This window comes from Schistocerca gregaria, chromosome 8, assembly GCF_023897955.1.
Source record: "Schistocerca gregaria isolate iqSchGreg1 chromosome 8, iqSchGreg1.2, whole genome shotgun sequence".
NCBI lineage: Eukaryota > Metazoa > Arthropoda > Insecta > Orthoptera > Acrididae > Schistocerca > Schistocerca gregaria.
Genome location: NC_064927.1, coordinates 491,384,441 through 491,396,690, shown reverse-complemented (window position 1 = coordinate 491,396,690; position 12,250 = coordinate 491,384,441). Strand labels below are relative to the sequence as shown.

Genomic DNA, 12,250 nt, shown 5'->3' with positions numbered 1-12,250 from the left:
GTAAACCATTTGTGTGGCACCATACGCTAAATAAATAAATCAGTAATGGGATCACTGTGCCCGGGCTTTGTAGGCAGAGGAGTTAGACAGTTGGCAGTTGGCTCCTGTCAGGTAATTGCTGAGATTCATCATGACAGTGATGGAGCCTTTGTCTGCATGAAAGATAATTAAATCAGTGTCTGTCTTGAGGTTATGGATAGTTGTTCTTTCTTCCATTAAGAGGGTTTTGTTCTTGAACAGGGACCTGGGGAAGTATGGTGAAGCCAAGTTGGTGGTGAGGAATTCCTCGAAAGTAACCAGAGGACGGGTAGGTGGGGGAGGGGGAGGGTCACAATTGGTTGGTGATATGAACTAGGAGAGGCCAGGTTTAATGTTTCGCATGCTTCTCAAAACCCAGCAATCTTGGACTCCCCATTGTAGCTGGGAGACAGAATCTCTCCTTTTATCAGCCAAGATTTCCAACCAGTAGCCCATAGTGCAGTCTCTCATATTAAAGATATGAACCACTTCATTCATTGACTGTTGACCATCCTTAGCCCACGATCATCTGGATTCCTACTTTTCACTGTTTTACCACCGTCCTATCCACCAACATCCCCCATGGAAGTGGCTTTGCTGCTGTTAAACACTACCTCTACCAATGTCCTTCTGACTCCAAATCTATCACATCATTCCTTACATATTATTTCCATCCTCATAAATAACTACTTCTCCTTTTAGGGGGAGATATATAAACAAATTCGCAGCACAGCCATTGATACCCACATGGTACTATCCTACGCGAATCTATTGATGGATACTTTAAACAAAACCTTCCAGGCCTCCCAACACTATGTCTTGTTCAGGTTGACAGATGATATCTGAGATCTGGAGCCAGGGCCACGAAACACTAGGCTCATTCCTCCACAGCTTTAATACCTTCTCTTGGGTTCATTTCACCTGGTCCTCCTCAGCCCAATATGCAACCTAACTGTACATTGACCTCCACCTCTGTCATGGCTACATCAGCACTTTTGTCCATATCAGGCCCATCAGCTATCAACATTACCAGCACTATGACAGCCGTCATCAGTGATGAGAATTCCTTTGCCCTATGCTGCAGGCCTCATTAAAACCTTCACATACAGGCACTATCACTCAAAGCTTATTAGCAAACATATTCCTTACATCATGTCTATAGCCCCTGCTAGGGGTAGTAGTCTGTGATTAGCAATCAAAATGTCCTGGGTTCCATATTGGACCCACCCTCTGCTTAAATTTCGAATAAAAGAATCAGCAATTGCAGCCAGAGACTTCTGGTGTGAGGAGTCACCCTCATTCTGCCAACAAGCCTCATGCCTTTGGTGTGGGAACTGCTCCTAAAAGACAAAAGACTCATGTATGACCAGCAGCATGAGGATATAGAAAGGAATGCAAGCCACTGCAATAAAACATGGATCCACAGGACATGTGGCCTATAAATGAAAAAGTGCGTCATGGTGATCCCTCCAATAACAAAAAATTTGGATTAACCCTCGTTTTGATCTCTGGGAGGAGACTGACCTGGGGGGGGGGGATGAGTAGCCATGAGGAAAAAACTGAACAACCAGCAAAAATGTGAGAAATTTGAATGTGGTAGGTAAGCAAGCCAGAAACTCTAAAAAGGGAAATAGGAAGTTCCAGTCTAGCAATAGTGGAGGCAAATTGAAATGAAATGGAAAGAAGATAAGGATTTCTACTCAGCAGAATGTAGAATAGTATCAACAGCAGCAGAAAATTGTATGACTGGAGCAGGTTCATTATGAATAGGAAGGAATGGTAGACAGTGAGTTACTGTGAACAGTTCAGTGGTAAGTTTGTTCTCATCAGAATCAGCAGCAAATCAACACCATAAACAATAGTTCAGGTATATGTGCCAGTGTCACAAGTAGAAAATCAAGAGATTACAAAAGTGTAGGAGGATATTGAATGGGTAATTCTGTATGTAAAGAGAAATGATAATTTAACAGTCGAGGATGACTGGAATGTAGTAATAGAGGAAGGAATAGAAGACACAGGCACATGAGATACGGGCTTGGTAGTAGGAATCAGAAAAGAGAAAGATTAACTGAGTTCTGCAACAAATTTTGGTTAGTAATAGTCACTATATTGTTTGAAAATAATGAGGAGGCATACTTCGAAAAAGCCCAGAGACACAGTAAGATCCCAGCTGGATTACATAATGGTCAGACAGAGATACCAGTATCAGATATTGGACTGTAAGGTGTATCTAGAAGCAGATGTAGACTTGAATAACACTTTAGGAATGATAAATAGTTTAAGAGAAAAACTCAGGAATAAATGGGATATTGAAGTACTAAGGAATGATTAAATGCTTTTGAGGTTCTCTAAAGCTGTAGATACTGCAATAAAGAATACTATAGTAGGCGGTTCAGTTGAAGTGGAATTAACATCTCTAAAAAGGAAAATCACAGAAGTTGGACAAAGTAACTGAAGAAACCTTAGGTAACTTAAATTCATTGACGAAATAAGGAAGTACAAAAATGTTCAGGAAAAGACAGGACACGTGACTTAGGGATTAAATAAAAAGAAAGTGCAGGGAAGCCAAGATGAAATGGTTGAATGAAAAAATGCAAGGAAATGGTTGTCAGAAGGACTGATGCAGCATATAGAGAAGTCAACACAGTCTTTGGTGGAATTAAATGCCAATGTGTCAACATTAAGAGTTCCAGATAAATTCCAATACTGAATGCATAGGAGGGGCAGATAACTCACCATCATCATCAGCCAATTCAACCATTAAATGATGTGGCCTCTTTGAGTTGTGGATTCAAGTAGGCTTTCAGGAGTCCTCTCCAAGTGGAATGGTCTTAGGCAGTTCTCTGCCAGGTGCTACCAACTATCTTCTTGATAGCTTTGTCTCATCTGTCCAGTGGCCTTCCTCTAGGCCTCCGATGCTCTCTTGGACTCCACTCCAGTACTAGCTACTTCATCCACCTGCTGTCATTTCTCCTTGTGACATAGCCAGCCCACTGCCATTCCAAGGAGCTTATTGTCTCTAAGATGTTCTTAACCTTCATCACAGACCGCATGTCATCTGCCCTTTTCCTGTCCGTTCTTATACAGCCCAACATTGATCTTTCCATGGCTCTCTGTGTTGTCCCAAGTTAACCTTTTGTAAATGAGTTCAGTGTCCATGACTCACAACCAAACATCAGCACAGGAAGAATGCATTGATCAAATAATATTTTCTTCAGATTTACTGGAATTTTTGATCTGAATACTGTTGAATTCATCCCAAATGCTTGTCAGCCAAGCTTGTTGCGCCGATAGATTTCTGGCCTTACATCTCCTTTCATATTTATAATCTGGCCAAGGGACCCATTTGTTGAACATTACTTTTGTTTTGGAAAGGTTCGTGTTCAAGCCAACCAACTGATATTTTGATCTGTAACAAAGTTTTGGGGTTCTGCGAAGTCATTGGCCAGTAAGGCAATATCATCAGCAAATCCCAAGTTGGTAAGCCTTCTCCCATTAATTCTAATTCCCTTACCTTCCCAGCTCAGCTTTGACATAGCCATTTCCAGTACAGGCAAGAACAGATAACTGGACAGTGTAAATTGAAGGTCTCTTCGAGGACGACGACTTGCCTGAAGACATGATAGAAGAAAAAATAAGAGTTGTAGATGACTTAGGATGTCCTTTATTAGAGGCACAGTGTAAGCGAGCTTTGTAGAACTTACAGTCAAGTAAAGCAGAAGCCACAGATTACATTCCATCAGAATGATTTCAGAAAATCATTGGGTGGTGGAGACGGGGAGCGTCAACCAAATGTCAGATACGCAAGTTGGTGTGTAGACTATATGAGACCGAAGATATAATATCAGACTTCTGGAAAAATATCCACACAGTTCAGAAGAAAGCAATGGGAGATAAGTGTGAGAATTATCACAAATCAGCTTAACATCTCATGCATCAAAGTTGCCGACAAAAATAATATACAGAAGAAAGGAAAAGAAAATTCAGGAACTGCTAGATGACGATCAGTTTAGGAGAAAGGTAAGGACACCAGAGAGGCAGTTCTGATGTTGTTCTTATTAATGAAGGCAACAATTAAGTAAAATAAAGACATGTTCACTGGAATGGTTGACCTAGAGAAAGTGTTCAACTATATAAAATGGTGCAAGATGTTTGCCATTCTGAGAAAAAAGTGAGACAGCTAGAGAGAAAGAGGGGAAAAATACAATATCTACAAGAGCCAAGAGAGAACAGTAAGATTGGAAGACAAGGAAGGAAGTGCTTGGATTAAAAAGTGTGTAAAACAGTGATAATGTCTTTCAGCCCAATTGTTGAATTTATACATTGAAGAAGCAATGATGGAAATAGAAAAAAGGTTCGAGTGGGATTAGAATTAAGGATGAGAGGATAACAATGATAAGATTCACCGATGACATTGCTAACCTCAGTGACTGTGAAGAAGAATTACAGGACATGTTCAATGGAATGAACAGTCTAATCAGTGCAGTTATGGGTTGAGAGTAGACTTAAGAAACATGAAAGTAATAAGGTGTAACAGAAATGAGATTAGGGATAAACTTATCCAAATTGGCGGCCATAGGTGAACTTAAGGAATTCTTCTACCTTGGAAAAAAAGAACACATCACAGATGAAGCTAGAAAGACATAAAAAGTAGACTAAGGCCGTAGGTAAACTTAAGGAATTCTTCTACCGTGGAAAAAAAGAGCACATCATAGATGAAGCAAGAAAGACGAAAAAGAAGACTAGTACAGCTAAGAGAGTTTTCCTGGCTAAAAGAAGCCTTAACTTGAGGAAGAAATTTCTGAGAATGTACACCTGCAGCACAGTATTTTATGTTAATGTATCATGGACTGTGGGAACACTGGATGAGAAAAGAAATAAAGCATTTAAGATGTGGTGTTAAAGAAGGGTGTTGGAAATTTGGTGGACTGGTGTAATGGGGCAGTCCTCCACAGAATCAATTAAGAAAGGAACAGATGGAAAACACTGACAAGAAGATTGGACAGGATGATAGGACACATGTTAAGGCATCAGAAAATAGCATCTGTGGCCTTCGAAGGAGCAGTAGAGAAGACAGAGGTTGGCATACACACAATAAATAATTGAGGACATAGGGTTAAAGTGCTGGTCTGACATGACGAGGTTGGCACAAGAGAGGAATTAATGGCAGGTCGTATCAAACCAGTCAGCAGACTGATGACTAAAAAAAAAAGAAAAATATCCTCATGGCCCTATAATCCTCCCACCATACCCAAGAACCAACTGCTCCACCCAGTTTCATCTTGGTATGGGGCAGGGCTTTAACTATGTATTATCATGGTCAGAAATGAGGGACTTACCACGCAAAATACTTCCTATCCCTTCTAAAGTGGTATTCTACTGCCCACCCTACCTATACGTCCTGGTTCATCCTATGCCGCACCAACTTCCAATCCTTTGCTACATGGGTCATATCACTGCAGAATACCCCAGTAAAAGACCAGTCCCATTCAGTCACCTAGCTCATCTTATATCATTAGTGGCAGGACCACTTGTGAAAAACTATGTGGTTGAATTCAATATTGCCCATACAATCTGGAATCCTCCCCCAAAGTACCAGCTCTTTTGAACTACATAGAAAGGAGTTATCTTTGCAAAAGTGCTTTATTCCCTTAATCCTCCTGTCCTCAATCTCCCTATTCCCTGCCCCACACTCTCTTCCACACAGTTTCCCCTTCCCCTTCCTCTTTTTTGGTCACCACACCCTAGCCCATTCCCCCCATCTCATCATAATCACACACTTTCCTCTATTGTGCACATGTAGCCTCCGAGCTGTCAGTCACTGTTCCCCAACTCTCACTCCTGCTCCTTGCTCATCTTTTCTCCCCTTGCTCACTCCGCCCAACACAACCCCTCACCTCAGTATACCTGTATGACTACAGTATTGACATTATGCAGTCCTAACTCAAAAAAGTATTTGTCCACAAGGTAATGAAGTTTCAACGTTTTGATGACTCAGTGCCTCTACTTTTCAGTGAGTTGTTATCTTTACTCCCAAGTTATTCCCATTCTTCCAGAACTTCTCATACCATATTTAAAACCATGACCTTTGTGCAGCTTGTTAGAACATTCTCTATAAAAAGCCCTGTAATACCCATCTCCAATGTTACATTTTTAGTTCTTCTCTCAATACAAACAGGCAACTTGTGATACATCACGGAGATTTACATTTGTATGAACATTATGTTATGTTATAAAGATTGACAGAATTCTTTAGCTGACAATGGTTACGAAAATTTGTTTAGTCCAACCAGATTGTATAACGATATCCCTACAGACTATCTTTAATTTGTCAAAATAGTTCATGGGTGAACTGCCGGGTGTCGGTGTCCAACGAGCACAATATTTCATCATGTTGCAATCATCAGATGCACTGATGAACTGACTGATGGTAGCATCCCTAGCCTGATTGCTCCTGCTGACCCCTTGTTCTGTCCCACATTCACGGCTAGATGTGCCCACTAGTGGCACCTCTGCTGTTCCTTTGCCTGCCCCCAAAAGTCTGTTCGTTGTCTAGTATCTCATTCCTCTTCTTGACCATTCTAATGGTGGGGGTCCCATGCCTGGATAAGTATGTATCCACTATCACAATTTGTGAGCAGTTCCTTTACTCAAATCTCAGTAGATTCCTTAATGACACAGTCCCAGAATTTGGATATCTGTGTCAGAACCTTGGTGTGGTTACAGTCCATACCATGCAATTCCCTCAGGCAATATTCTGCTGCAGTCTGGTGAGGTGCTGGTGTTCTCAGCAAAAATCTTTGACAGTATGCGCTGTCTGACTCCATGTAAGCCTTACCACACTGGCAGGGTATCTGACAGACTTTGTATTTCTGTAGTCCAAGGTAATCTTTCACACTAACAACTAGTGCATGGGTTTTAGCTGGTGGGCACAGAAGACTGTCTCCACTTGGTGTTTCAGCAGGAAAGGAAGGAAGCAGCTGATCAGACAGAGGGAGGGGGGGGGGGGGGGGAGGAGATAGAAGTGTGGCAGCCAGTTCATCAATGCACCTGATGATGGCAATGTGGTCATTTGCCAGAATGTTGTGCCCATTGCACACTGCCATCCAGTAGTTAGCCCTAAACAATTTTGGCATGAGGTATGCTGGGAGAAGCTGAAGAATCATATCTTCAGTTTGTTCGGCTGTTATTCACAGGAAATCTGTTATCTTCCCATTGGCAAAAAGTGGATATCTATAATCACTAGGTATCTTAACCAGCTACACTTGGAACCTCCAGGTGTGACTATTTTAAGGCCTATTGTACATTTTACTAATTCAACCACCTTCTCTTGCTTCAACCTTGCCTGCACTACATATACCTTCTTGAAATGCAGCTAAATACTTTGTTCAGTAATGCTGTGTCATCACAAATGCAGTTCCACTATTCATCCATTGTTACATGGACAAAATCATTTCTCCATCAAAAGTGTCATTTTTCAATATAGGACAGTAATATACACTCCTGGAAATTGAAATAAGAACACCGTGAATTCATTGTCCCAGGAAGAGGAAACTTTATTGACACATTCCTGGGGTCAGGTACATCACATGATCACACTGACAGAACCACAGGCACATAGACACAGGCAACAGAGCATGCACAATGTCGGCACTAGTACAGTGTATATCCACCTTTCGCAGCAATGCAGGCTGCTATTCTCCCATGGAGACGATCGTAGAGATGCTGGATGTAGTCCTGTCGAACGGCTTGCCATGCCATTACCACCTGGCGCCTCAGTTGGACCAGCGTTCGTGCTGGACGTGCAGACCGCGTGAGACGACACTTCATCCAGTCCCAAACATGATGTTGGGGCGTGAGCGGAATACGGCCTAACGGTGTGCGGGACCGTAGTCCAGCTTCATGGAGACGGTTGCGAATGGTCCTCGCCGATACCCCAGGAGCAACAGTGTCCCTAATTTGCTGGGAAGTGGCGGTGCGGTCCCCTACGGCACTGCGTAGGATCCTACGGTCTTGGCGTGCATCCGTGCGGTGCACAAATGCTGCGCAGCTAGCACCATTCAACGGCCAACACCGCGGTTCCTGGTGTGTCTGCTGTGCCGTGCGTGTGATCATTGCTTGTACAGCCCTCTTGCAGTGTCCGGAGCAAGTATGGTGGGTCTGACATACTGGTGTCAATGTGTTCTTTTTTCCATTTCCAGGAGTGTACAACACTATACACAACAATTTTTAACTGCTATACTCTCTTTATGCAAACAAGACAGCAAAAATAGCTTATAAAAGCTTATTGGTCTCCTTAGGTCTTAAATTATCACAGTATGTAAAATAGGAAAAACGAAATGAAAATTTTATAAGCAATGAGTTTGTACCTTTTATCCATTTCTACTATGAACTTGTACATTTACACATGCCACTTACATTAATGTGGATATTGCCTACGTTCAACATCACCGTGCAATAAGCATTCTCAGATGGTAGGCAGCAACACTAAGAATGGAGGGTGTCTAAAGCATTTCAGGGATGACGCAGAAAACAGTGCAGTCATCGCGTAATGAGGAAACAGTGTGATTAATCTGACAGTCAAAAAAACATGATTATTGCTTCCAGGCAAAAGGTGGAAGCATTGCCAAAATGGCTCAGTTTGTAAACTGTTCGGATGCTGTCATGGTTAAGGAGTACCACAAATGGCAAAATGGTGCTATCCGAAACCAGCACTGCGGCGACTGTGGTGCACCGTGGGCCATAGATGGCAGGGGTGAATGACAGTTCTGGAGGTGTGTACTGGTGAATAGACCTGCAACTGTTCAGCAGCTCACTGCCTAGATGAACCAAGGGGCTACCAACAGTGTCTCCTCAGTGACTGTTCAGTGAACATTGTTGCATATGGGCCTCATCAGGTACCTGGTTCCTGCACCCATGCTGACTGTTGTTCATCACTGACGAAGGCTGGAATCTGCCTGAAAATACGACAAATGGATGTCCACTCTGTGGCCACAGGAGGCCTTTCCAGGTGAATTTCATTTTATGCTCCATCGGAAAGATGGCCATTGGCTTGTATTTTGTAAAATGTCTGAAGGCAAACACCCTACAGGAATCGTTGGAAGGTGTACGATCCTGAAATGAGAACCATAGCACAGCTGGCCATGGCACTGGAGTTGCCATGGCTTCACATCCCTCTCAGTACCTTACAGAACCTCATTGACAGTCTTCACACACATCCTGCGGTGGTCCACACTGAAAAAGGTGATTATTCAGACTTTCGACAGGTGCTTACTTTAGTATGAGTGGACTGTGTATGAAGTCAGAAAACATTACAAAATAGTTTAGTTTCAAATTCATCAGTATCCATGAAATACACTTATTTAGTGTTGGCACCAAAGAAGAATTCATTAGCCCAAAATATATTTTATGGGACCTACGTTTCGTATCCACTTACCAATAATCATTGCCATTCTATGTGTAAGTCCTTTTCCCTTCTAAACTTTCATCTCCATCTTTTTTCCCCCATAGCTGCAGGTCTTTATAATTGTAACCTTAATGCCTGTCCCTGTCCTCTCTCATTAGAAATGATATGATAAGTATCAACACTTTATTTCATATTCCTTGTTTTTAGAGCATTCTGTTTTAGATTTTCTTGTAACACTACATAACATAAACTGATGATGTCTCTCTTCCGCACTAGAACTCAGTATGTAAACTCAGCAAAACAGGTGCTGTAGGGTTCAAGACACCAGATTTAAGTTCATGAGAGACATGGCTCAAATCTATGGCCATCCTAATTTAGATTTTGCTTTGGTTCTCTAAATCACACAGTACTAAGAAAGTGTGCTGAGCATGAGAGTATCTTGTAATGAAAAATGTACTGCTATAGTATTTGGCCTCTGTCAGCAACAAACATGACGTATTTCACAGTGCTGAATAAATTGAATACCTATAATAGCATTATCAGTTCATGTTTAATGTTGTCTCCAGTTTTAAAAACATTCACTTCCAAAATCTCTGGTACACAAAACAAGGTTTTCCTTCTCTACTGTTAATGTAATGTGTAGTCACTCCCATGTAGTTCATTTTGCTATGCGAATCACTCCATAGATGGACTGTTAGCGCCCCTCCTATGTGTCTGAAATCATTTCTCATGTCTCTGGATGCAGATCCACACAGACAATTGGCAGTTTTTTATATCCAGTGTAAGAATACATATGTTTACACACAAAGCAAGCCATTATATCTTTGATTCTCTCATTGCCCTGAAATATACAAGCAAATTTCTTCAAATCTGGAAATATCAATTTGACTTCTCTCAGTAATGTGAAATCACCTTGTTTCACCATACATGAAATTATATCCATGGTGTGCCTTTTATTAAAGCACTCTCACTGATGCTTACTCTGAATCATTCATTATGTGGGCTCTCAGTCACTACAAAGTATAAAGGCAGCAGAAACTTGGCAACTCACATATTCGCACATCATCCAGAAGATGCTTCACAGACTGCGTGAAAAATAAGGTTGTGCAATGCATATTCACTAGTTGCAGGTCCATTGCAAGCTGCTAAAATGGTTGTAGCCAAAATTTAAGGATGAAAAGAGACTTCCACTTTATCCGGACCTTGCAAACATTCAAAGAATGACCACTGACTTAAAGTTTCAGTTAATATTACAACAGATGGGAGTGCTGGTTCATGCAGTCTCATTCATCGACCGCAGGTAAAACAATTTGATGAAAAAGATTGATGTTTTCCTGTAATTTTTAACTAAAAGGCTGTTATGATTGTGAATTTATGTAACAATGCTGACTTTTTTCTGCAAGGTAAAAATTACTGTGGATACATGCATCTTCATAGACCTCTAGCTATACACTGGTCATTATCCTATCCTTGCCTACATGAGCTAGAACTGCATCTTCAATGACCTCGGCATTGATTCTTTGCTTACAATATTCTCAGAAACAGAATTCAAATATGAAATCCAAATATAAAATAAATACTTGTGAATGTTAAGAGTTTATCTAGTAGATTTATTTATCATGCCTCATCATTCATAATTCTCACCAGCAATCTGCACATATGCTTATGTTTAGTATTACAGCCCATCGGAAAATGTAATTGATATTTTCTGCTGCTGCTCCTTCTGTAATTTGAACAGCAGTCCATGTAGCATATAATGCACTTTGTACATCTACATCTATACTACAAAAGCTGCCTTACTGTGTTTGGTTGTCAACACTTCTGGTACCATTGTCTCTGTTACCCTCCCCCCTCTCCCCCTGTTCTATTAAAAATGGCACATGGGGAGAACGTTTGTTGGTAAATCTATGCTTTGATTCTAATTTCTCTGATTTTGTCATTGTGATCTTTTCTTGAGATACATGTAGGAGACAGAAATACATTACCCGATTCTTCTTGAAACATACACTCCTGAAATTTCAACAGCAATCCTCTGTGGTGCACAATGCCTCTTTTGTATTGCCTGCCACTGGAGTTTGTTGAGCTTTTCTGTATTGCTCTTGCACCGACTAAGCAATACCATCTAGAGACATGCCAGTGTTAGTTGGATCCTCCCTTTTTTTGTGAATCCCACTTTGTATGGGACCCAAACTGATGAGAAATACTCAAAAATCATTCAGACAAGCCATTTCTTTTAAGGACAAATTAAATTTCTCCCATTGAGTCTCAGCTTGTCATCAGTTTTTCCTACATTTTTTTGAATGAGGCCATTCTATTTAAAATTGCTCTGAATGGTTACTCTTAGGTACTTTACAGAAGTTACTATATCCAATTATGTGTTTCAATAATGTAATCAAATAATAGTGGATCTCTTACAGCTGAGTTATTCTGAGAGAATCCAAAGATTGGAGTGCCACAGATTTGATGTACAGTATTCAAGAGTAACAAGGTAGGTTCAATTTTGGACTGTGTAAAAGAAAAAGAAAGATGATTAGGGTTAACATCCTGTTGACAAGGTGGCCATCATAAATATTTTTAAAACTGTAGTGGGGAAGAAACTCAACTGTGTCCATTCCAAAGGACCCATTTTGGTATTCATCTTAACTGGTTTAGACAAACCATAGAAAACGCAAATCCAGATGGGGATTTGAACCTTGCTCCTACTGAATGCAAGTCCTGTGCCATAGCAACTGCACCACACTCTTTAATATGAGGTACCTTGGCAGTTGTGTGTCACATTGGAGAACTTTTATGTTGAATACTTGATTGGACAGCATGGCATATGTT

General features: G+C 41.1%; 1 protein-coding gene across 1 annotated transcript in view; it reads left to right on the top strand.

Moving 5' to 3' along the window:
- The window catches only part of LOC126285021 (pyridoxal kinase), a 103,185-nt gene that overhangs the window by 84,979 nt on the left and 5,956 nt on the right, over positions 1-12,250 (top strand). The window lies entirely within an intron of this gene.